Source organism: Schistocerca serialis, chromosome 9, assembly GCF_023864345.2.
Source record: "Schistocerca serialis cubense isolate TAMUIC-IGC-003099 chromosome 9, iqSchSeri2.2, whole genome shotgun sequence".
NCBI lineage: Eukaryota > Metazoa > Arthropoda > Insecta > Orthoptera > Acrididae > Schistocerca > Schistocerca serialis.
In genome coordinates, this window is record NC_064646.1 from 194,241,582 (window position 1) to 194,264,897 (window position 23,316).

The 23,316-nt window shown below is 46.5% G+C and overlaps 1 protein-coding gene across 1 annotated transcript in view; it reads right to left on the reverse strand.

The window, feature by feature from the left end:
• The window catches only part of LOC126419253 (lysosome membrane protein 2-like), a 384,735-nt gene that overhangs the window by 33,902 nt on the left and 327,517 nt on the right, over nt 1-23,316 (reverse strand). The window lies entirely within an intron of this gene.

The window sequence follows — 23,316 nt, forward strand, 5'->3', positions numbered from 1 at the left end:
CCATCTGTTTCTAATCACTATTTTCAACAGACGTCGGTTATTCCGTGATAATTTTTAATTGTAAATATTGACAAATAGCAATCCAGTTTCGTTAGTTATCTAGATACGATGAAGCAAGTACACAGCGTTGATCCGTTTGAAAACGATAATTATTTATTTCTGTTGACGAAGTTTGAAGTTATGCGCACTTTCGAGAGTATTAACCCTTTCCAGCCCATATTTTACTTCGCGTGAGAGAAAACATGTTAACAGTATTTTTGACTGAAGTCGTCCTAGGAACACGTTAAACAATTTCAAATTTTTGAGTTAGTGCGTTTTTTTCCTGTCGGGTCCGGTCCATGCGGATCCAACACTCATTATTCTGTTGTTGCCGCTGCCATCTAGTGACCTAATCAACACACTAGAATGCACTGGTGCCATGTGGAAACAATGGGCTTTCGTAGATACTCCAGAAATAGCTAAAAACTGTAATGGGTCCAAGTAGACCATCGGGCTGGAAAGGGTTAGGCAAAACTTGGGCAACTGAGTTTGTAGCTTCCTTCATCATCAGACGAGTCAAGCGCAGGCGGATGTGGCTCGCTATCGACTGTAAACTGAATTATTTTGCACAGCGGCTATTCCCCAAAACGTCCTCCATACCGGAATGTTACTATTTCCAACGAGTTCTACGTACATCGAACGCGAGATCACACATTACCTCTACTGAAACGTCTGTACCGCGGTGCCCGTTTCGAAGCGACAGGTTCATCTTCAGACGACCGTTCATGTTTGTTGTATTTCTTGTTTTTGCTTACACAATTTTTGGAGAAAAAAAAGCAGCCCACAACCATTATCAACAGCAACATGAACCTGTCTACGTAAAACCGGTAACGGTGCTACGTGTTTAAATAAGTAGCATTACTAATAGTGAATGTTTACTGTTTTTCTTTGCTCATCATCTCTTCTTAGTTCATTATTCAGCCTGATATACTTTTTCTTCTATGCGTAATTATTGCCTTTGAATTTTCTTCTTTCTTCCATTTTATAAAGAAATTTTTGTGTGAGCCAGGGGGCTTCGTCTCCCGGTTTCCGTCCACATATCCAATTATCTCTCTCTTCATTGTGAATACCTGTGAGTTCATTAAAACATGAACCGAAGGTAGTTGGCCGATTCCTTTCTAACGAAATACACGTATTCCACCACTACTGTCTTAAGAGAATCTTAAATGGATTTACTGGGGAACTACATGTGAAATGAACACAGTGGTAAAGTAGTATCACTTGTCAGGCGCCCTGCTTTGCGGTTAATGGTATGTTAGCTTACGCCTTTAACAACTTCAGAGGTCACACGCTCAGCTAAATTCTGGTCTTGTTTTGAACACTGTAAGCACTATTGCGTCGAAAATATCTGTTTACACAGAGAAAATCTTCAAGTACATGCTTAAATGAATCCACAACGAATCCTACCATATTTAAGGAACACATCGTTGTTGTCAGGAAAAATTCTCTGGAGTGTGACCTCATCGTGAAGTTATACACAGCGCCAAGAACTACATATAGAAGTTATCAGAGTTATAGACTAGATAAACACATTGTGCAACACAAATGCCACAAGTGCACTGTTTCCTTGCTTGGAGCCCTTTAACGGATATACGAACTTGCCTTACGCGAACGTTTACGGTTCAACAGCCGCAATAGCCATGTCTGGAAGTTGGTAAATCTTAAGGCATCTCGTGGGTTTCAGTATCGATAGAGACCATCGTAAACTTATGGGTTAATATTCGCGACCATATGATTGCACCCCATCATCTGCCTAACGTTCGATGGAGAAAATCACTATCTTTCTCTTTGCAGTAATACCGGGAACTTCTGAAAATGTCCTGCTAGCACTTAGGCACTCTTTATGGTTCCAGAATGACGACGGTGGCCCACCACACTATGGAGCTGACGTCAGAGAACATTTGAACAATGTTTCCGCAGTTGTTAAAGGGGAGGTGTCGGCCATAAACGTGGCAACCCTGTTTCTTTTTGTGGAGCCAGATAAAGCGCTGATGAATCCAACACCGATACACTCGGCAGAGCAGTTGGTTTGAACGTTTGGCTGAAGTTGCAGACACTATGCACTGAACATCTGGTTGTTCTGGGCGTGTTAGTCATTAGCATGCAGTTGCCTGTAGTACATTAGTATAAATGGACAATGTGTACACCAACATCTCTAAACAACATTTACCTCGAGGTAGCCTGAACACCGTCTCTGGACCTCATTAGCATCAGCACCTTCACTGAAACGGTTCATCTGTGAAATTTTTGGCACGAATCGTGTTTGTCTTCTCTAAAAAATTTATATACATAGCGTTTTAGCACTGCAAAGGTAAATTTCAGTTACCTTTCACCAAGTTGGCGCATCAACCATTATACCACTATCGTGTTCACACCACCTCTTCCTTACCCCTAGTGTCAATTTCCAAGTATGTTACTATCGATCTTTGATTAAACGGAACGAGTTGGCAGGTGTGGGATTACCACGAATACAAGAAGTCGGACCTCGCCGCCAAACTAAAACTGTCCAATCAAATTCATCTCAGTGAAGTTTTTGATGAATCGGCAAAGTGGCCGACGGGACAAAGTGAAATATTAATGATGTGTTTTACTATAAAATAACGTTTACTCCTGCCAGTTGCCTTGTTCTTTTATTGCTACACTATTCGTTTCGGGATATTATTCCCGTTTACAAGTGTGTTATTCATTTGTTCTGTCAGTTATGCGATGTTTTCGGTGTGTGTGTGTGTGTGTGTGTGTGTGTGTGTGTGTGTGCGCAAACAGCAGAGGAAAAAAGTAGGTAAAAAGACGAGGGCTAGTAGAAATCCTTGGGTAGCAGAAGAAGTATTGAATTTAACTGATGCAAGGAGAAAATATAAAAACGCAGTAAACGAAGCAGGCAAGAAGGAACACAAACGTCTCAAGAATGAGATCGACAGGAAGGGTAAAATGGCTTAGCAGGGATGGCTAGAGGACAAATGTAAGGATGTAGAGGCTTATCTCACTAGGGGTAAGATAGATACTGCCGACAGGAAAATTAAAGAGACCTTTGGAGAAAAGAGAACCACTTGTATGAATATCAAGAGTTCAGATGGAAACCCAGTTCTAAGCAAAGAAGGGAAAGCAGAAAGGTGGAAGGAGTATATAGAGGGTTTATACAAGGACGATGTACTTGAGGACAATATTATGGAAATGGAAGAGGATGTAGATGAAGGTGAAATGGAAGATATGATACTGCGTGAAGAGTTTGACAGAGCACTGAAAGACCTGAGTCGAAACAAGGCCCCGGGAGTAGACAACATTCCATTAGAACTACTGACGGCCTTGGGAGAGCCAGTCCTGACAAAACTCTACCATCTGGTGAGCAAGATGTAGGAGACAGGCGAAATACCCTCAGACTTCAAGAGGAATATAATAATTCCAATCCCAAAGAAAGCAGGTGTTGACAGATGTGAAAATTACCGAACTATCAGTTCAATAAGTCACAGCTGCAAAATACTAACTCGAATTCTTTACAGACGAATGGAAAAACTGATAGAAGTAGACCTCGGCGAAGATCAGTTTGGATTCCGCAGAAATGTTGGAACACGTGAGGCTTTTGACAATGTTGAATGGAATACTCTGTTTCAAATTCTAAAGGTGGCAGGGGTAAAATACAGGGAGCGAAAGGCTATTTACAATTTGTACAGAAACCAGATAGCAGTTAGAGTCGAGGGGCATGAAAGGGAAGCAGCGGTTGGGAAGGGAGTGAGACAGGGTTGTAACCTCTCCCTGATGTTATTCAATCTGTATATTGAGCAAACAGTAAAGGGAACAAAAGAAAAATTCGGAGTAGGTATTAAAGTCCATGGAGAAGAAATAAGAATGTTGAGGTTCGCCGATGACATTGTAATTCTGTCAGAGACAGCAAAGGACTTGGAAGAGCAGTTGAACGGAATGGACAGTGTCTTGAATGGAGGATATAAGACGAATTAAGTCGGGTGGTGCTGAGGGAATTAGATTAGGAAATGAGACACTGAAAGTAGTAAAGGAGTTTTGCTATTTGTGGAGCAAAATAACTGATGGTCAAAGTGGAGAGGATATAAAATGTAGACTGGCAATGGCAAGGAAAGCGTTTCTGAAGAAAAATTTGTTAACATCGGGCATAGTTTTAAGTGTGAGGAAGTCGTTTCTGAAAGTATTTGTATGGAGTGTAGCCATGTATGGAAGTGAAACATGGACGATAAATAGTTTGGACAAGAAGAGAATAGGAGCGTTCGAAATGTGGTGCTACAGAAGATTGCTGAAAATTAGAAGGGTAGATCACATAACTAATGAGGAGGTACAGAATAGAATTGGGGAGAAGAGGAGTTTGTGGCACAACTTGACAAGAAGAAGGGACCGGTTGATAGGACATGTTCTGAGGCATCAAGGGATCACAAATTTAGCATTGGAGGGCAGCGTGGAGGGTAAAAATCGTAGAGGGAGACCAAGAGATGAATACACTAAGCTGATTGAGAACGATGTAGGTTGCAGTAAGTACTGGGAGATGAAGAAGCTTGCACAGGATAGAGTAGCATGGAGAGCTGCATCAAACCAGTCTCAGGACTGAAGACAACAACAACGACGACAACAACGTGTGTGTGTGTGTGTGTGTGTGTGTGTGTGTGTGTGTGTGTGTGTGTTACATTAATTTGTTATTTTTATTTCTAATATATGAAAGACGTTCATTTTGTAATTAATGATTGACCTTTATACATAGTTAATGGCGAATTTGGAAATAAACCTTACTTCCGGTTTACTTGTCACCCACTTACGCAGAAATATATGTTCATTAAACATTACTCACTCAATCTGCAATGCACAACGTACGCTGAAAACAGCCAATGTACAGTAATCAATTTTCACAAAGATATTTTGCACGTAGTCAATAGAGAACGATATTGATCGTCCACCGAGTATGTACAGTATTCTTGGGGCAGAGGGTAATTTCTAGGAAATGATTTGTTTTCAAATTTTTTCTGATATGGATGTTTCTCCAGTTCTTTCGACAGATCCATTTTGTGACATTTGTTGGTCTGTGGAGTCGTTTGACAATCCGCTTTACGCTTCCAAATGGGTGTATGTATGTTGATATTGTTGATATGTGTAGGCTCCAATGCACCCTGTGTAACTGCTATGGAAATATCTCCCTGTTTATCTCATGTCGAACATGGAGCATTGCAGGCATATCATTTTTATTTATTCCGAAATATGAATGTAGGATATTATTACACTTCACATTATGTACGAGGGACGTTAAGCATGTAATTCAGCATATTTTTCTCCTTGGCCAGTTTCAGTTGAAAACACGGAATTTGTTGTGGGACATGAAGGAATACTCCTGCTTCCTTTGCTATACTTCCATGAAGTTCAGATAGGCGACAGTGCGCACGTAGTCTTCAAAATGGCTTCTGTAACGGAGGTGTTTTTCCAAGAAAAGAGCTGTCATTAGTTTTTGACGGAAAACTGGAGCATCCCAGGTATTCATAGGTGCTTTCAGAACATCTGTGGAGACCTAGCAGTGAACAAAAGCACGATGAGTCGTTGGCCGCAGCGTCTGTCATGACTGTAAAAAGGTCGCACAAAACCTCTCAGATCTCCTGTGAGCCGGCCGCTGCATGCAGCTGTGACTCTTGCAATGATGGAACGTGCGAACGTTCATTCTAAGTGATCTACGGATCACAACCGAAGACCTCGCTACTCAACTGGACGTTTGCACACGCGAGACGCGAGGGAAGCTCACAAAACATACTCCACTGGACTGTTCTTCCTCATCTACCTCATCCACCCCACAGCCCGATTCTCGCACCTTCCGGTTCCATCTGTTCGGTCCAAGTAAGTGTGCATTTCGCGAAAAGCAGTACGTGGATGACGCGGAGTTCATCGATGCAACAATACTTTGGCTCCGATGGTACCATTCGGGCAGACAGGCCGTCCCAGTAAGGTGGCGTAAGGCCATCGCATTGAAATCCTGAAGAAAACCAACCTACTTACAGAAAAAAATTTTGTGTAATTACTTATTGAACGCTCTCTTATTTCTTTGTGATTTACTTTATTGGACTGGGTGCTGTTGTGTCGTGTTCATCATCATCATCATCATCATCATCATCATCATCATCATCATCATCATCATCATTCATCCCCATTACGGTCGGAGGAAAGCAACGGCAAACCACCTCCATTATGACCTTGCCTAGTACGGCGGTGCGGGTCTCCCGCATCGTTCCCCTACGCTCAGTCAAGAAGCACGGGACTTCATTTCCATTTGTAGAATAATTCTCTGCCGATCTATTGGGCCATACCTGTTGAGTATTTGCAAAGTATCTTTGTGGGAGATTGTTATTGCACGATTGTCGTTTACAGCGTGTTTCTGCGTAAGAAGTCAACGAAGAAATGGTAAGTACAGTATTTTCCAAATTCGTCGTTAACAATGAAGTTTGTGATCTACCTTTCTTATTGTACAATTGATAATGTTGTTGGCTGTAATAAAGAAAATAAATTGAGGAAGAGCAGATTACAACTGATAGATGAGAGCGGAAAACGGTGAAATTCATTGTAATCGTTCCGTCGTTAGTAAAATGCTGCGTGACTGTTAAACTACAAGTAAAAAATTCATCATCAGTGTTGCCTTCGAAAAAAAATGATCAATGGCATCACCGTATTAAGACGGCAGACTCGATTCCCGTTCTCCTACATTAACTGCTAGAAAAATATTTACAAAAAAACGAGTTAGTACAAGGAAATGTTTAAAATAATAAGAACTTTAGGCACGTCACAAAATTTTTAATCATCCTATAATATAGAACACAGAATGAAACCACTTTCTGCCTAGCATTCAGTCAGGAGCAGCGCCAAAAAGGAGAGAGAGAGAGAGAGAGAGAGAGAGAGAGAGAGAGAGAGAGATGCTGCCACTCCAGGATTTGTTTTTGAACAAAATACAACTGAATCTCTATCTCAGAATAATTTTAAACTATATATATCTCTTCATGTCATTTTTGGATTTGGGAAGGTGTCAGTCTTTCTCCGAATATTTTACGAGGGTCATAAAGAGACAAATTGGTGTGGAGAAAAAAAAGCGTTTATTTTTACAAAACAATACTTTTTCTACTTTTCAACATAATTCCCGTAAACATTTATGCACTTGTTTCAACAGACTACAAGCTTTATTATTTCGGCTGCAAAGAACTCTTTATTTTTATGTTTGAACCAATTTCCCACAAACTTTTTCACTTCCTTGTTGTCCTGGAACCCCTTCGAACGTAATGCCTCTTTCAGTGCACCAAACAAATGGAAATCACTAAGTGCTGAATCGGAACTGTAAAGAGGATGAGGCAGTAATTCCCAGCCCATTTTGTCGATGGTTTCACGGGTTAGTTCAGCAATATGAGTACGTGCGTTGTCTTGCTGGAGAATCACACGTCTCCTCTGAGATCCACGACGTCTCTCTCTCTCTCTCTCTCTCTCTCTCTCTCTCTCTCTCATATCATGGCTGGCTTCACATTGTGTAAAAGCAAATCCGAGTAGTATTGGCTGTTCCTTGTACGCTGCTCTTCGAGAATCACAAGAAACTGGACCTTCACCATCCCAAACAACGTCAAAATGACTTCTCCTGCTGATCCTTGAGTTTTGAATTTTTTCTTGACAGCGGAGTTGGTGTGCTTCCACTCCACGCTTTGTTCTGGCTGATAATATTGAACCCAAGTTTCATCACAAGTTAGAATTTTGTTGAGAAAGTGCTCAGCTTCTCTTTGATAACGTTCCTTTAGCTTTCCGCACACTCTCAACCTTGTTTCGTTGTGTAGCCGCATCAACTCTTTTGGGACCCATCTTGCACATGTTTTGCTGTACTTCAGCTGTTTACAGATAATGTTCGAAACTGTACCAGTACTAAGTATCATTTCTACAGTCACACGGTGGTCAGCACGGATAATGTCATCAATTCGACTTTCAAGTGAGGGAGTTGAAAGTGCAACTGGTCGGCAGAACGGTGTTCGTCAGCCACTGAGTCACTAACATTTTTGAACTGTTCTACCCATATGTAAAAAATTGCACGATTCATACAACCTTCACCATGAACAATGTATATTCACTGGTTTCTCGCCTTCAGCAAGTAAAAAACGAATAACAGAGCGTTGTTCAACTAATGTGGCCGTTTCAAGCGGACTAGCCATCTTGAAATGTATTTTGAGGTTATAAACAGAATAATCCTGATGTATCAGCTGATCAGGGCTCATCCCAGTGATGCCAACTTAAAGCTATAAAAGTACTTAACTTTCCCTACTAACCGTTTTTTGTCCAGAACAAACTGTCTCTTATTATTGAATGACTCTCGTATTATAACATCCATCATCAGTTATAACGTGCGGTTGTCTACATTTAACAGTAAAGGCAGCAGACTGATGCAGTAACTCACATGGAACACAGCACGCATGAATGCGTTAATACACGAAGAAATTGCACTTGAAAATGGGAATTGTTTCACGAAACGCACCATGTGAAACATCCCCTTCGAAAAATTTATAAATGACTGTGCTCGTAAACCTCTACGTTATTTGATTTTCAAACAGCTGAGAAAAAGTGAACGTACTCAGACATTTCTCTCTTTACTTATTCTCATCAACACTAAACTGACACACAAAATTTTTTGCGCAGCGCCATCTGACATTCAATAATCCCTACAAAAGAATGGCCCTGACTAACAATAACCTATACCTTTCATGAATCACTTACCTCACAAAGATCTTCGTTACTCTAACTACTGCAATACAACGAGCGCCAATACTACCAGCTAAATAAAAGATTCCAACTACTGAAGGCACTAACTACTGGTAGGCATAGTTAGCAAATGAAAGATTTTGATAGAGAACAATCAATGTATATACCTTAATAGCGTTCAAAAACATAATATATACATCAGTTCATGACATCCAGTCTTACAAATTTCCTTTTTCTGACGGACACACGTCCAGATCGTCCGCTCTCAAAACTCTGCCATATCTATCCCAACATCAACCACTGCTAGCGGCTCACCTCCAACTGCGCAACGCTATGCGCTGTTCACATCCAAATGCCCAACACCACAATAGCGAATATTGCAACAATGCCAACCAGCCATAGACTGCACACAGCACAGTCAGCGATTTTCATATATAGAGCGCTACATGGCGTTACCAACATAAAAACCTAAATAGCCTACTTACATAGCTGAACAGCCTACTTACACATGGGAGAAACAAACTAAAATCTTTTCTGGCAACAGAAGAAATTATTTCATGAACAAACCCAAAGCTATTTCAGCCGCAGGCGTGTGACAGTCCTTTATAATGGATAAAATGTAATGTGTTCCTGGTTAAGCCCGAACAGTATTAGGACCCTCATACAGCATTGCTCTCGACACGACGGGAGGGCATCTCTAGGCCTTGTCGGCCGCTGTGCCCCTCGCCAGCGGCACGTCCTCGGTACAGTCAGCGGAAGCGCATTATCTCGTTACGGCTGATTCGCCGCAGCCGCCGCCTTAAGCAGCCACTCGGCCCAGCAGATTGTTCCTGTCGGCTGACACAAGGGAGCTGCTAGCGGCACTCACCCAGGGAGCGCAGACTGGCCACCAATCAAGGCATCAGGCGTGCCATCTGTCCTCTTACCACACTACTACTTGTGCCAGACATGAACAACGTGAGTCAATTTTTATACGTCATTGTTCTGTTTGTCGAAACACACGGTATGCTTCCAATACTGAAAGACTGCAGTTACCTACACTACTGGACATTAAAATTGCTACACCACTAAGATGACTTGCTACAGACGCGAAATTTAACCGAGAGGAAGAAGATGGAGTGATACGCAAATCATCGGCTTTTCAGAGCATTCACACAAGGTTGCCGCCGGTGGCGACACCTACAATGCGCTGACACGAGGAAAGTTTCCAACTGACTTCTCATACACAAACGGCAGTTGACCGGCGTTGCCTGGTGAAACGTCGTTGTGATGCCTCGTGTAAGGAGAAGAAATGCGTACCATCACGTTCCCGACTTTGATAAATTTCCGACTGTAGGCTATCGCGATTGCGGTTTATCGTATCGCGACATTGCTGCTCGCGTTGGTCGAGATCCAATGACTGTTAGCAGAATATGGAATCGGTGGGTTCAGGAGGGTAATACGGAACGCCGTGCTGGATCCCAACGGCCTTTTATCACTAGCAGTCGAGATGACAGGCATGTTATCCGCATGACTGTAACGGATCGTGCAGCCCCGTCTCGATCCCTGAGTCAACAGATGGGGACATTTGCAAGACAACAGCCATCTGCACGAACAGTTAGACGACGTTTGCAGTAGCATGGACTATCAGCTCGGAGACCATGGCAGCGGTTACCCTTGACGCTGCCTCACAGACAGGAGCGCCTGCGATGGTGTACTCAACGACGAACCTGGGTGCACGAATGGCAAAACTTCATTTTTTCCGATGAATCCAGGTTCTGTTTACAGCATCATGATGGTCGCATCCGTGTTTGGCGACATTGCGGTGAACGCACATTGGACGCGTGTATTCGTAATCGCCATACTGGCGTAAAACCCGGCGTGATAGTATGGGGTGCCATTGGTTACCGTCTCGGTCTCCTCTAGTCCGAATTGACGGAGCTTTGAACAGGGGACGTTACATTTCAGATGTGTTACGATCCGTGGCTCTACCCTTCATTCGATCCCTGCGAAACCCTAAATGTAGGCAGGATAACGCACTACCCCATGTGCAGGTCGTGCACGGGCCTATCTGGATACAGAAAATGTTCAACTGCTGCCCTGGCCAACACATTTTCCAGACCTCTCACCAACTGAAAACGTCTGCTCAATGGTGGCCGAGCAACTGGATCGTCGCAATACGCCAGTCACTACTCTTGATGAACTGTGGTATCGTGTTGAAGCTGCGTGGGCAGCTGTACCTGTACACGCCATCCAAGCTCTGTTTGACTCAATGCCCAGGCGTATCAAGGCTGTTGTTATGGCTGGAGGTGGTTGTTCTGGGTACTGATTTCTCGTGATCTATACAGCCAAATTGCGTGAAAATGTAATCACATGTCAGTTCTAGTATAATATATTTGTCCTATGAATACCCTTTTATCATCTGCATTTCTTGTTGCTGAAGCAATTTTCATGGCCAGTTGTGTATGCAAGAAACTGGACCAATTTCAACCAAATGTGGCACACACAACCCTTACTTTTTTTTGTTTTGGTTTTAGGGCGCAAAACTGCTATGGTCATTAGCGCCCGGTCCGTGACTTAGGAAACAGTAAAAAACCGAAAATGGAAACCAGCAGCAATGGGAACGAAAGTCATAAAATTGGAGAAACTAAAAGTAGAAGGAAGGCTTAAAAATCCACTACAGAAAGGGGTTGGTTGTCCCCAAAAAAAAGCCTCAAATGACTGACGTCATTTCACTGGCACTAATGAACTCGAGAACGCGATCGGCTGAGCGCGTGTCATCTGCTAAAATCGACGATGTATCAGGCGACAGCTGTAGACGGGAGCGTAACGGATTAAAATAGGGGCACTCAATTAAAAGGTGTCTTACCGTCCACAGCTGAGAGCAGTGGGGACAGAGAGGGGGAGGATCGCCGCTTAAAAGATGTCGATGGCTAAAAAGACAGTGCCCTATCCGGAGACTAGTTAAAATTACCTCCTCCCAACGACGCGTTTGGGAGGAAGAGGTCCAAGCACAAGGAAGAGCTTTCACGTCCCGCAATTTATTATGGTGAAGTGTCGACCAATGTGCGTGCCATAAAAGAACAGCACGACGACATAAAACGCTCCGTAGATCGGCGAAGGGAATCGATTGAATAGCTGGCCGAAGAAGAGAGACTGCAGCCTTGGCTGCTATATCGGCCGCCTCATTTCCACAGATACCAACGTGTCCCGGGAGCCAGAGGAACGCCACCGAGACGCCCCCCAGGTGGAGCAAGTGCAGGCAGTCCTGAATCCGGTGGACCAGAGGGTGCACAGGGTAAAGAGCTTGGAGACTGTGGAGAGAGCTGAGAGAATCTGAGCAGATAACGTACTGTATCCGCTGATGGCGGCGGATGTAGTGGACAGCCTGGAGAACAGCGTAAAGCTCCGCAGTATAAACCGAACACTGGTCGGGAAGCCGAAAGTGATTTGGGGTGTCGCCAACGGTATAGGCACTCCCTACACGTAACGATGTTTTCGAGCCGTCGGTGTAAATAAATGTGGCGTCCGTCATTTGTGCACATAGAGCAGCAAATGCCCGATGATAAACAAGTGAAGGGGTACCATTCTTGGGAAATCGACAAAGGTCACGGAGCAGGCAGATCCGGGGACGGAGCCAAGGCGGTGCTGTACCCCAAGTTGTCAAGAAGATTTTAGGAAAGTGGAAGGAAAGAGAATGGAGCAGTTGACGGAAGCGGACTCCCGGTGGTAGTAGGGAGGAGGGGCGGCCTGCATACCCTACATCAAAGGAGGCGTCGAAAAAAAAAATGTCATGGGCCGGATTAGCAGGCATGGAAGACAGATGGCTAGCATAACGACTCGGAAGGACTGCTCGCCGATTGCACAGCGGAGGTTCAGCAGTCTCAGCATAAAGGCTTTCCACTGGGCTGGTGTAAGAAGCTCCAGACACTAAACGTAATCCACGGTGGTGGATATAGTCGAGACGACGAAGAATAGACGGCCGAGCAGAGGAGTAGACTATGCTTCCATAATCCAATTTCGAGCGCACTAAGGCGCGATAGAGGCGGAGAAGGACCACTCGGTCCGCTCCCCAGGAGGTACCATTCAGGACACGGAGGGTGTTGAGGGATCGCAGACAGCGAGCCGAAAGATAGGAAACGTGGGAGGACCAGCACAGTTCTCTGTCAAACATAAGACCCAAGAATTTAGCTACGTCTGAAAACGGAAGGTTGACAGGTCCGAGATGTAAGGAGGGTGGAAGTAACTCCTTACGTCGCCAAAAATTAACACAAACGGTCTTACTGGGAGAAAAACGGAAGCCGGTTTCGATGCTCCACGAGTGGAGGCGATCGAGACATCCTTGAAGACGTCGTTCTAGAAGGCTGGTCCGTTGAGAGCTGTAGTAGATCGCAAAATCGTCCACAAAGAGGGAGCCCGAGACATCAGGAAGGAGACAATCCATAATCGGATTTATGGCAATGGCAAACAGTACAACACTCAGCACGGAGCCCTGGGGTACCCCGTTTTCTTGGGAGAAAGTACGGGAGAGAGTAGTGTTCACCCGCACCCTAAATGTGCGCTCTGCCATAAATTCGCGAAGAAAAAGGGGCAGCCGGCCTCGAAAGCCCCAAGAGAACAGTGTGCGGAGGATGCCTGTCCTCCAACAGTTATCGTATGCTCTCTCCAGATCCAAAAATATTGCTACTGTTTGGAGTTTCCGGAGAAAATTGTTCATTATGTAAGTGGAGAGAGCAACAAGATGGTCAACTGCAGAACGATGCTTTCGGAATCCGCATTGGGCAGGTGTTAAAAGACTGCAGGATTACAGCCACCAAGCTAAACGGTAATTCACCATAGGCTCCAAAACCTTACGGACACTACTCATGAGAGAAATGGGGCGATAGCTAGAGGGGAGATGTTTGTGCTTTCCAGGTTTCGGAACGGGAACGACAATAGCTTCCCGCCATCGTCTGGGAAAAGTACTGTCGGTCCAAATTCGATTATAAAGGCGAAGGAGGTAACGCAGACTATGAGTTGATAAATGCAGCAACATTTGGACGTGGATACCATCCGGTCCTGGGGCGGAGGAGCGAGAAGAAGAGAGTGCAAGTTGGAGCTCCCGCATGGAGTAAACAGTATTGTAGCTTTCGCGATTTTGAGAGGAGAAAGCAAGATGTCGCACTTCAGCTGCACGTTTCTTCGGGAGAAACGCTGGCGGGTAATTTGAAGAGCTCGAAATCTCAGCAAAGTGCTAACCCAATGAGTTAGAAATTTCGACGGGGTCCACTAATGTATCATGCGCGACAGTGAGCCCAGAGACCGGGGAGAAACTAGGCGCGCCTGAGAACCGTCGAAGCCGACTCCAAACTTCCAAGGAGGGAGTGAATGTGTTAAATGAGCTAATAAAGAATTTCCAGCTTGCCTTCTTGCTATCGCGTATGACACGACGGCATCGCACATGGAACTGCTTATAGCGGATACAGTTGGCCAAAGTAGGATGGTGGCGGAAAAAGACGAAGAGCACGTCGCCGCTCACGTATTGCGTCACGGCATGCCTCGTTTCACCAAGCAACTGGGGGGCGCCGGGGCAATTCGGAGGTGTATGGTGTTGAACGTTCCGCAGCTGTAAGAATAACGTCGGTAATATGTGTGACCTCATCGTCGACGCTGGGAAAGCGACGGTCATCGAATGTCGCTAGAGACGAAAAAAGTGTCCAATCGGCTTGGGCAAACTTCCAGCGTTGCGGGCGCATATATGGCAGTTGAGGCTGCAGTCTAAGGACACATGGAAAGTGGTGTGTATCATCAAGAGCGAACCATTCGAAGCGCCGAGCTAGCGGAACAGTATCGACCGCAAGGTGCAAATGAGATAGATTTGTCGTGGAGGCAGACAAAAATGTAGGGACCCCAGTGTTGAGGCAAACTAGATCCGCTTGGTGGAAGACGTCTAGCAATAGTGAGCCACGTGGACAAGGATGTGGAGATCCCCAAAGCGGGTGGTGGGCATTGAAGTCCCCAACCAGCAAATAGGGGGGTGGAAGCTGACCAAGAAGATGAAGGAGATCAGCTCGTGCCATTGGTGTGGACGATGGAATGTATACAGTACAAAGAGAGAACATGTATCCAGAAAGGGAAAGATGGACAGCGACAGCTTGGACAGAAGTGTTTAAGTGGATTGGGTGATAAATGAGAGTATCATGGAGAAGAATCATTAGTCCTCCATGGGCTGGAGTGCCTTCATCAGAGGGGAGATCATATCAGACAGACTGAAAATGAGGGAGAACAAAGCGGTCATGGGGACGCAGCTTTGTTTCCTGAAGACAGAAGATGACCGGCGAGTAGGATCGTAAGAGGATCGACAATTCATCCCGATTGGCTCGAATGCCGCGGATATTCCAGTGGATAGCGGACATAAGGTGAACAGAAAATGGAGGAATGTGACCAAGGTTGCTGTCAACTCAACGACTGCTCAGAGCTTGCTACCAACAGCATGGAATGGCATTCAGCCGAAGGCAGAAGATCCTGATCCATAAGTTGTTCAGCAGGAGCTCCTGCCACCAGCGATCGGTCGGTTGATCGGCCGCCAGCAGTGCGCCTCGGCGACACAGAAGACGGCCGAGGGCGATTTCCGCCAGGTGGTGCTGTAGATGGGACACGCCTTCGCGGAGGAGGAGATGAACTGGGTTTCTTTGTAGCCTTCTTGTAAATATGATGTTTAGATGAAGGAGGAACCGATGGTTGTGAAGTTGCGGTACGTAAAAAATCTTCACGAGTATGCTCTTTTTTCGAAGTCTTGGTGTCTGACTTTTGGGCTCGAGATTTAGCAGAACTCGATGAAGGGTGAGCCATAGAGTGGGCAGGCGAAAGTGGTGAGGTTGAACGGGCGATCTTTGCGCTGGCCGATATGACGACCATGGCACTAAAGCTGAGGTCGCAAGTCTGCGTGGCCGCCTCCTTTGTTGGCCGAGGAGAGGCAAGGACAGTGCTGTATTTTCCTGTCTGAAGCACGGTGGGCTGTCAACTGGCGAATAATTTTCGAGCAGCAAAGGTCGACACCTTTTCTTTCACCCTAATTTCCTGGATGAGCTTTTCGTCCTTAAAAACGGGGCAATCTCGAGAGGAAGCAGCGTGGTCACCCATACAGTTGATGCAGCGAGGGAATGGAGGTGGACGAGCACCCTCATGGGCATCCTTGCCACACGTAACACATTTGGCCGGATTGGAACAGGACTGGCTGGTGTGATTGAACCGCTGACACCGATAGCAACGCGTAGGGTTTGGGACGTAAGGGCGAACGGAAATTATCTCATAGCCTGCTTTGATTTTCGATGGGAGTTGAACTTTGTCAAATGTCAAGACGACAGTGCGGGTTGGAATGATGTTCGTGTCAACCCTTTTCATAACTCTATGAACAGCCGTTACGCCCTGGTCAGACAGGTAGTGCTGAATTTCTTCGTCAGACAATCCATCGAGGGAGCACGTATAAACGACTCCACGCGAGGAATTTAAAGTGCGGTGTGCTTCAACCCGGACAGGGAAGCTGTGGAGCAGTGAAGTACAAAGCAATTTTTGTGCCTGGAGGGCACTGACTGTTGTTAAGAACAAGGTGCCATTCCGTAATCTGGAACAAGACTTTACAGGACCTGGAATTGCGTTGACACCTTTCTGAATAATTAAAGGGTTGACCGTGGAGAAGTCGTGACCTTCGTCAGACCAAGAAACAACAAGGAACTGTGGCAACGGTGGAAGAACTGTCAGTGGCTGAAGCTCAGTGAACTTACGCTTGTGAGCAGACATAGTGGAAGATGAGGAAACCATTGTGGAAGAATCCCCCATGATTACCGGCGTCTCCGATGGCGCGCTCCTCCCTTGTGGGGGCCCTCTCTGAGGGCACTCCCGCCTTAGGTGATTGTTCACACCTCAGGTCACACCTCCCGACAAACGGACGGAGGGACCAATCGGCACTTTCACTTTCAGAAGGTATCAGCTCGGGTAATCACCCCTCCCTGGGCCTGGCCGTTACCAGGGGGTACGTCGTGTCCTACCTGTCTACCCGGGGTGGGGAATTACGCGTTACCCCATCACCAGCTATGCACAAAAATGCGTGGGTCGGCCTTCAGACACGCACAGGGAGGAAGAAAGGGAAAGGAAAGAAGACAGGTCTCAAACGCCGCAGCGGAGAAAAGGGTAAAGAGAAGAGGTAAGGAAAAGAGAAGGACAAAGGTAGGAAGAAGACATACAAGCAGAGAAGGCGAGGAATGCGTTACATTTACGAGCGTCCGTCTTCAGACGTAGGCACAAACCATACTCCCAGAGGGGGAGAAAGGGAAGGAAAGAGCCAGAGGTGAGGGGAGGAGGGGCGAAGATGGGGGATAGGGAAGGATGCGGAAAGGGAAGGTATGCAGCCCGGAAAGGAAGGAAGGCCAAATTAGCTCGGGGTCCCGTGCTCGCTACGCATGTATCCACAAAAGAGTTGTGGACCCCCTGGGGGGACAAACCCTTACTATCAGACAACAGTGACTGTAAGGATATATGCAGGGTGTGGAAAAAAAGGGGCATGAGAACGTTTTGTATGTTGTGTGGGAAAACAAACTGGCCAGCTTTCAAGGAGGAAACAATATCTGGGGGAAACGTATGGCTTGGTCGGTGCACAGCGTTTAAGTCTGAAAACGAATATGTAACGTATGCGACACTAGAGCCATGTATGTTCTGCAGATGGACGACTAGAGTCTAATAACATTTCTGCGAATGCTCTACATTACTCCGCCCAAGTGTTGTGCGTATCATACTGCGGACCTTGTGTGGTCTACCAGTGAAGTAACGTTGTTGACAGCAGTGCGATATTTACAAGTACACATCTGTGGAAGCGACCAATACGGTGCTTTTACACGGCATTGCCAACTGCACCGGTAGGGGTGCTTCAACATTTGACGTGGAACGTTTTCCAAGCTGACTTACACCACGTTCGCAGTTATGGAGAGACGCCACAGAGAAGCTAGAAACTTCCACCTAGATATTTTCTCGTTAAGTGTTCCTGTTGTGCAGGAAAGTAGTAGCACTTTGTGCGTAGTGTATGCGAATGCTATCCCCAGTGTACTGTTTCTGCTCTGACTGATGCCGAAACGTGAAGCAGGTGGTCCACGCTCGGCTTTAACACTAAAGTTGGTGTAGGAAATAGTGACAACGTTCGAAGAAGACCCAGCCACCACCACTCGGCAGGTAGTCCAGTGACTGCACCCATGTGACGTGTTGCGCGTTGTCCAGCAACACTGGCTCCATCCACATCATCTGCAGAAATTTCAGGAATTACGGGATGAGGACTACAAACGACGGGTATAGTTTGCGCAATGGTATTTACAACTACGCATACTCCAGCAACGATTCCCGAGCTTTGTACTATTCACTGATGAGTGCACGTTTACTAGAGTTGGCATATTAAACTTGCACAACATGCATGTTTGGCAGGACGAAAATCCGCGTGCGCATGCAACTCAAAATCGACACAGGATCGGTATTAATATCTGGGCCGGGATAATTGGTGACCACATCATTGTGCCGTATCTGCTACCAAATAGACTAACAGGACCAATCTACCTCACATTTATTAGATATGTTTTGCCTATCGGATTAGACGTACCGCCACCAAATGTTCGGATGGGCATGTAGCTGCAGCACGACGGAGCTCCAGCAAACACTGATGTCGATGGGTGGAATCACCTCATCGTCACATATCCCAGTCGATGCATTGGTAGGATGGACCAGGTTCCATGGCCAGCACGGTCTCTAGATCTGACTCCTCTCGACTATTTTCTGTGGAGCAGTATGGAAAGTATATTGTGTGGCACACCTATAACGTCTGTGGAGGGCGACTGAAATACTTCGAAGACAACCGCACGTTTTGGCTCCTGTACTAGAGGCTCGTTGATGTAGGCTGTACAACAACGATGGTGATATGTAGTTCGAGGAGGAAGAGGAGGAGATTAGTATTTAACGACCTGTTGAGAACTACATCATTACAGACGGTACTTAGTTCGAAGCCCGTTTATAATGTAGACAGCGCGATGTGCTACCCATGTTGAGTTTATTGACGTCATGTGAAATGCACAAACATCTCAGACACCGACGCCCTCCAGCATCCAAGCTGTGCGTTTCGGCATGTGGTTCCTTCATGAAAATCAATCCTTTTGCCTTCCCGCATAACCTACTGATTATTATTTTTTGGATACCCTGAATATTTGTGTGGTTTTCCAATGGCTCCTGCTCCATCCCAACCTCCGTAATAATCTATATTGACTGTCTTCAACAGTGGAATTTTTATTGGTCATACTCCTATTCTTTGGATCCACTGAAGTCTCAATCTCCCCTCTGAGCTTTCTGTTTCTCTGTATTCAAACATTTTTTTGTATTCTTTCTTGTACCACTCTCATTAAGTGTCCAAACATAAAAGTTGTCCGTGTTCTATTTCATCCATTATAGTATCTTTTTGTGTGTTATTTCCTGTAAATCCTCAATTGTTCTATGTTGAAAATTGTCATTCTGCTAATGTACACCCCAATTATTTGGTATCTCAATTCTTACAGTCCCAGACCGTCTAATTTTGTAAGATGTCCATAGGTCGCTGGTTTGAATGTAACCCGAAAGAATGTTTTAACTGATTTGTGAAACGACTCTATAGTTCTCTCACATGAAAACCAAAGCACAATTACAAACCATCATACCGACCAAAAACAGAATATTCTTTTGTTTTTCTTGATGTTTAAATGCGCTTACAAAAAAATGGTTCAAATAGCTTTTTTTTTGGTGGTTTTAGGGCGCACTACTTCAACGGTCATTAGCGCCCAGACTACGTTAGGAATGCACCGCGAGTCACAAGTTTAAAACAGCAACGAAACGGAAAACACGATAATAGACAGACTGACAGGCATAGGATTAAAAAAAACAGCATAATCAAACGTCCTTAGAGAGGGTTGTCAAGTTGATAAAATAAAGACCGCAAGCAGCTGCTCGTGGGTCATCCGCTAAAATGGCATCTAGAGTACATGGCAGGCCAAGATCAAGACGCAGTGTGTGAAAATCCGGACAGGACGTTAAAATGTGGCGGACCGTCAGCAATTGCCCACATGGGCAGAACGGCGCCGGCGCCGGCGCAGCCGTCAGCAGATGGCGATGGCTGAACCGGCAGTGTCCAATTCGTAACCGGACCAAAACTACCTCCTCCCGCCGAGAAGGGCGTGAGGAAGACGTCCAAGCCGCGGGAAGAGGTTTCACGGCCCGAAGCTTGTTGTCTCTAAGTGCAGCCCAATCGGTATGCCACAGCGATAAAATGCGCCGACAAATGACCCTGCTACAATCTGACGAAGAGACACAACAAGAAGCTGTCCGAGGCTGGAGGACCGCAGCCTTGGCCGCGGCATCTGCAGCTTCGTTCCCAGGGATACCGACATGGCCAGGAACCCACATAAAGCTAACCGGAGAACCGACGTCCACCAGCTGCTGAAGAGAGCGTTGGATCCGGTGCACGAAAGGGTGAACCGGGTACGGACCACTGAGGCTCTGGATGGCGCTCAGGGAATCGGAGCAGATGACATAAGCAGAATGTCGGTGGCGGCAAATGTAAAGAACAGCCTGGTAGAGGGCAAAGAGCTCAGCTGTGAAGACCGAACAATGGCCATGGAGCCGGTACTTGAAACTTTGTGCCCCGACAATAAAAGAACACCCAACCCCGTCGTTGGTCTTAGAGCCATCTGTATAAATGAAGGTCATATGAATGAACTTCGAGCGAAGTTCGACAAAACGGGAGTGGTAGACCGAACCGGGTGTAGCCTCCTTTGGGAGCGAGCTGAGGTCAAGGTGAACGCGAACCTGAGCCTGGAGCCAAGGTGGCGTGTGGCTCTCGCCCACTCGAAAGGTTGCAGGGAGTGAAAAATTAAGGTGTTGATGGAGGCGACGAAAGCGAACTCCAGGGGGTAGCAGGGCAGAGACATACAACCCGCATTGACGGTCGAGAGAGTCGTCAAGAAAGGAACGATAAGACGGGTGGTCGGGCATTGCCAGTAGCCGACAGGCATACCGACAAAGCAGTATATCGCGCCGGTAGGTGAGTGGCAATTCACCAGCGTCAGCATGAAGACTCTCGACGGGACTAGTATAAAACGCTCCGATCGCAAGTCGTAAACCCCAATGTTGTATGGAGTTGAGGCGGCGTAAGATGGATGGCCGTGCAGAGGAGTATACGAACCTCCCATAATCCAGCTCGGAGTGGACGATCGACCGATATAGGCGAAGTAGGACGGTTCGATCCGCTCCCCACGACATACCACTGAGACCACGGAGGACATTTAGAGAACGGGTACAACGGGCAGCCAAATATGACATGTGGAGACCAGCTAAGTTTCCTGTCAAATGTAAGACCTAAAAATTTTGTTGTCTCCACGAATGGGAGAGCAATGGGGCCGAGTCGTGGGAGAAACTCTTTGTAGCGCCAGAAGTTAATACAGACAGTCTTCTTGGTAGAAAAACGGAAGCCATTGGCGACACTGCAGGAGTAAAGACGGTCAAGAGAACGCTGAAGACAGCGCTCCAGGAAACATGTACGCTGCGCGCTGCAATAGATGGTAAAATCGTCCACGAAAAGGGAGCCTGATACATCAGCTGGGAGGCAATCCATTATTGGATTGATCGCTATGGCGAAGATAGCGACGCTCAAAACTGAGCCCTGTGGCACCCCATTCTCCTGGCGAAAGGTGTCTGACAGGACAGAACCCACACATTCCCTGAACTGTCGATCCATTAAAAAGGAACGAATAAAAAGAGGGAGGCGACCGCGAAGGCCCCATGTATGCATGGTGCGGAGAATGCCCGCCCTCCAACAGGTGTCGTAAGCCTTCTCCAAATCAAAGAACACAGCCGCGGTCGGGCGCTTCCACAAGAAGTTATTCATAATGAAGGTCGACAAGGTAACCAGATGGTCAACAGCAGAGCGGCGCCTACGAAATCCACATTGTACATTGGTAAGTAGGCGTCGAGACTCGAGCAGCCAAACCAATCGAGAGTTAACCATTCGCTCCATCACTTTACAGACACAGCTGGTAAGCGAGATCGGTCGATAACTGGAAGGCAAGTGCTTGTCCTTCCCTGGCTTAGGAATCGGGACAACAATAGACTCGCGCCAGCATGCGGGAACATGTCCCTCAATCCAGATGCGATTGTAAGTACGAAGAAGAAAACCTTTACCCGCAGGAGAAAGGTTCTTCACCATCTGAATATGAATAGAATCAGGCCCTGGAGCGGAGGACCGTGACCGGCCAAGTGCGTTTTCGAGTTCCCGCATGGTGAATGGGGCATTGTAACTTTCACGATTCGAGGAGCGGAAGTTAGGTGGCCTAGCCTCCTCTGCCTGTTTGCGGGGGAGGAAGGCAGGGTGGTAATGAGCGGAGCTCGAAACCTCTTCGAAAAAGCGGCCGAAGGCATTGGAGACATCCTCAGGGGCCACAAGGACGTCATTCGCGACCGTCAAGCCAGAAACTGGTGAGTGGACCTTAGTGCCAGATAGCCGGTGCAGGCTACCCCAGACAACAGAAGAATGAGTAAAATTGTTGAAGGTGCTTGTGAAAGCAGCCAAGCTGGCTTTCTTGCTTTCTTTAATAATACTACGACACTGTGCACGTAATCGTTTATAATTGATACAATTCGCCACTGTAGGGTGGCGTTTAAAGATGCGTAAAGCACGTCGACGAGCACGTAAAGCGTCTCTACATGCTGCGGTCCACCAGGGGACCGGTACGTGACGTGGAGATGAAGTAGGGTGAGGGATGGAATATTCAGCAGCAGTGAGAATGACTTCCGTGAGGTATGCGACCTGACGATCGCAGCTTGTGAAGGTTTGATCCTGAAAGGTCGCCCTGGAAGAGAAGAGCCCCCAGTCTGCTTTGGAGATGGTCCAAGTAGATGAGCACGGGGAGGGGGTATGCTGCAGGAGATGGATAACACACGGGAAGTGGTCGCTCGAATATGTATCAGAAAGTGCATACCACTCAAACCGGCATGCAAGTTGGGTAGTACATATAGAGAGGTCTAAATGGGAATAGGTGTGAGATGTGTCCGAAAAAAGTAGGGGTGCCAGTATTGAGGCAGACAAGATTGAGCTGGTTGAAAAGGTCTGCTAACAGGGAGCCCCTCGGGCAGGATGCTGGAGAGCCCCAAAGGGGATGGTGGGCATTGAAGTCTCCAGTTAACAAAAATGGTGCAGGTAGCTGAGCAATAATTTGCATCATGTCTGCCTTGGTATCGGCAGACGACGATTGAGTGTAAACAGTACAAATGGAAAATGTAAAAGTGGGTAGAGTAATTCGGATGGCAACTGCCTGCAGGCCGGTGTGCAACGTGATGGGATCGTAGTAAATATCATCACGGACCAGCAACATAACCCCTCCATGAGCCGGGATACCTACCACAGGGGGTAGGTCAAAACGCACAGAGGTGTAGTGTGCCAAGGCAATTTGATCGCATGGGCGTAGCTTCGTTTCCTGGAGGGCTACGACGAGCGGACGGTGCAAGCGGAGCAGCAACTTCAAGTCCTCTCGGTTGGAGCGAATGCTGCGA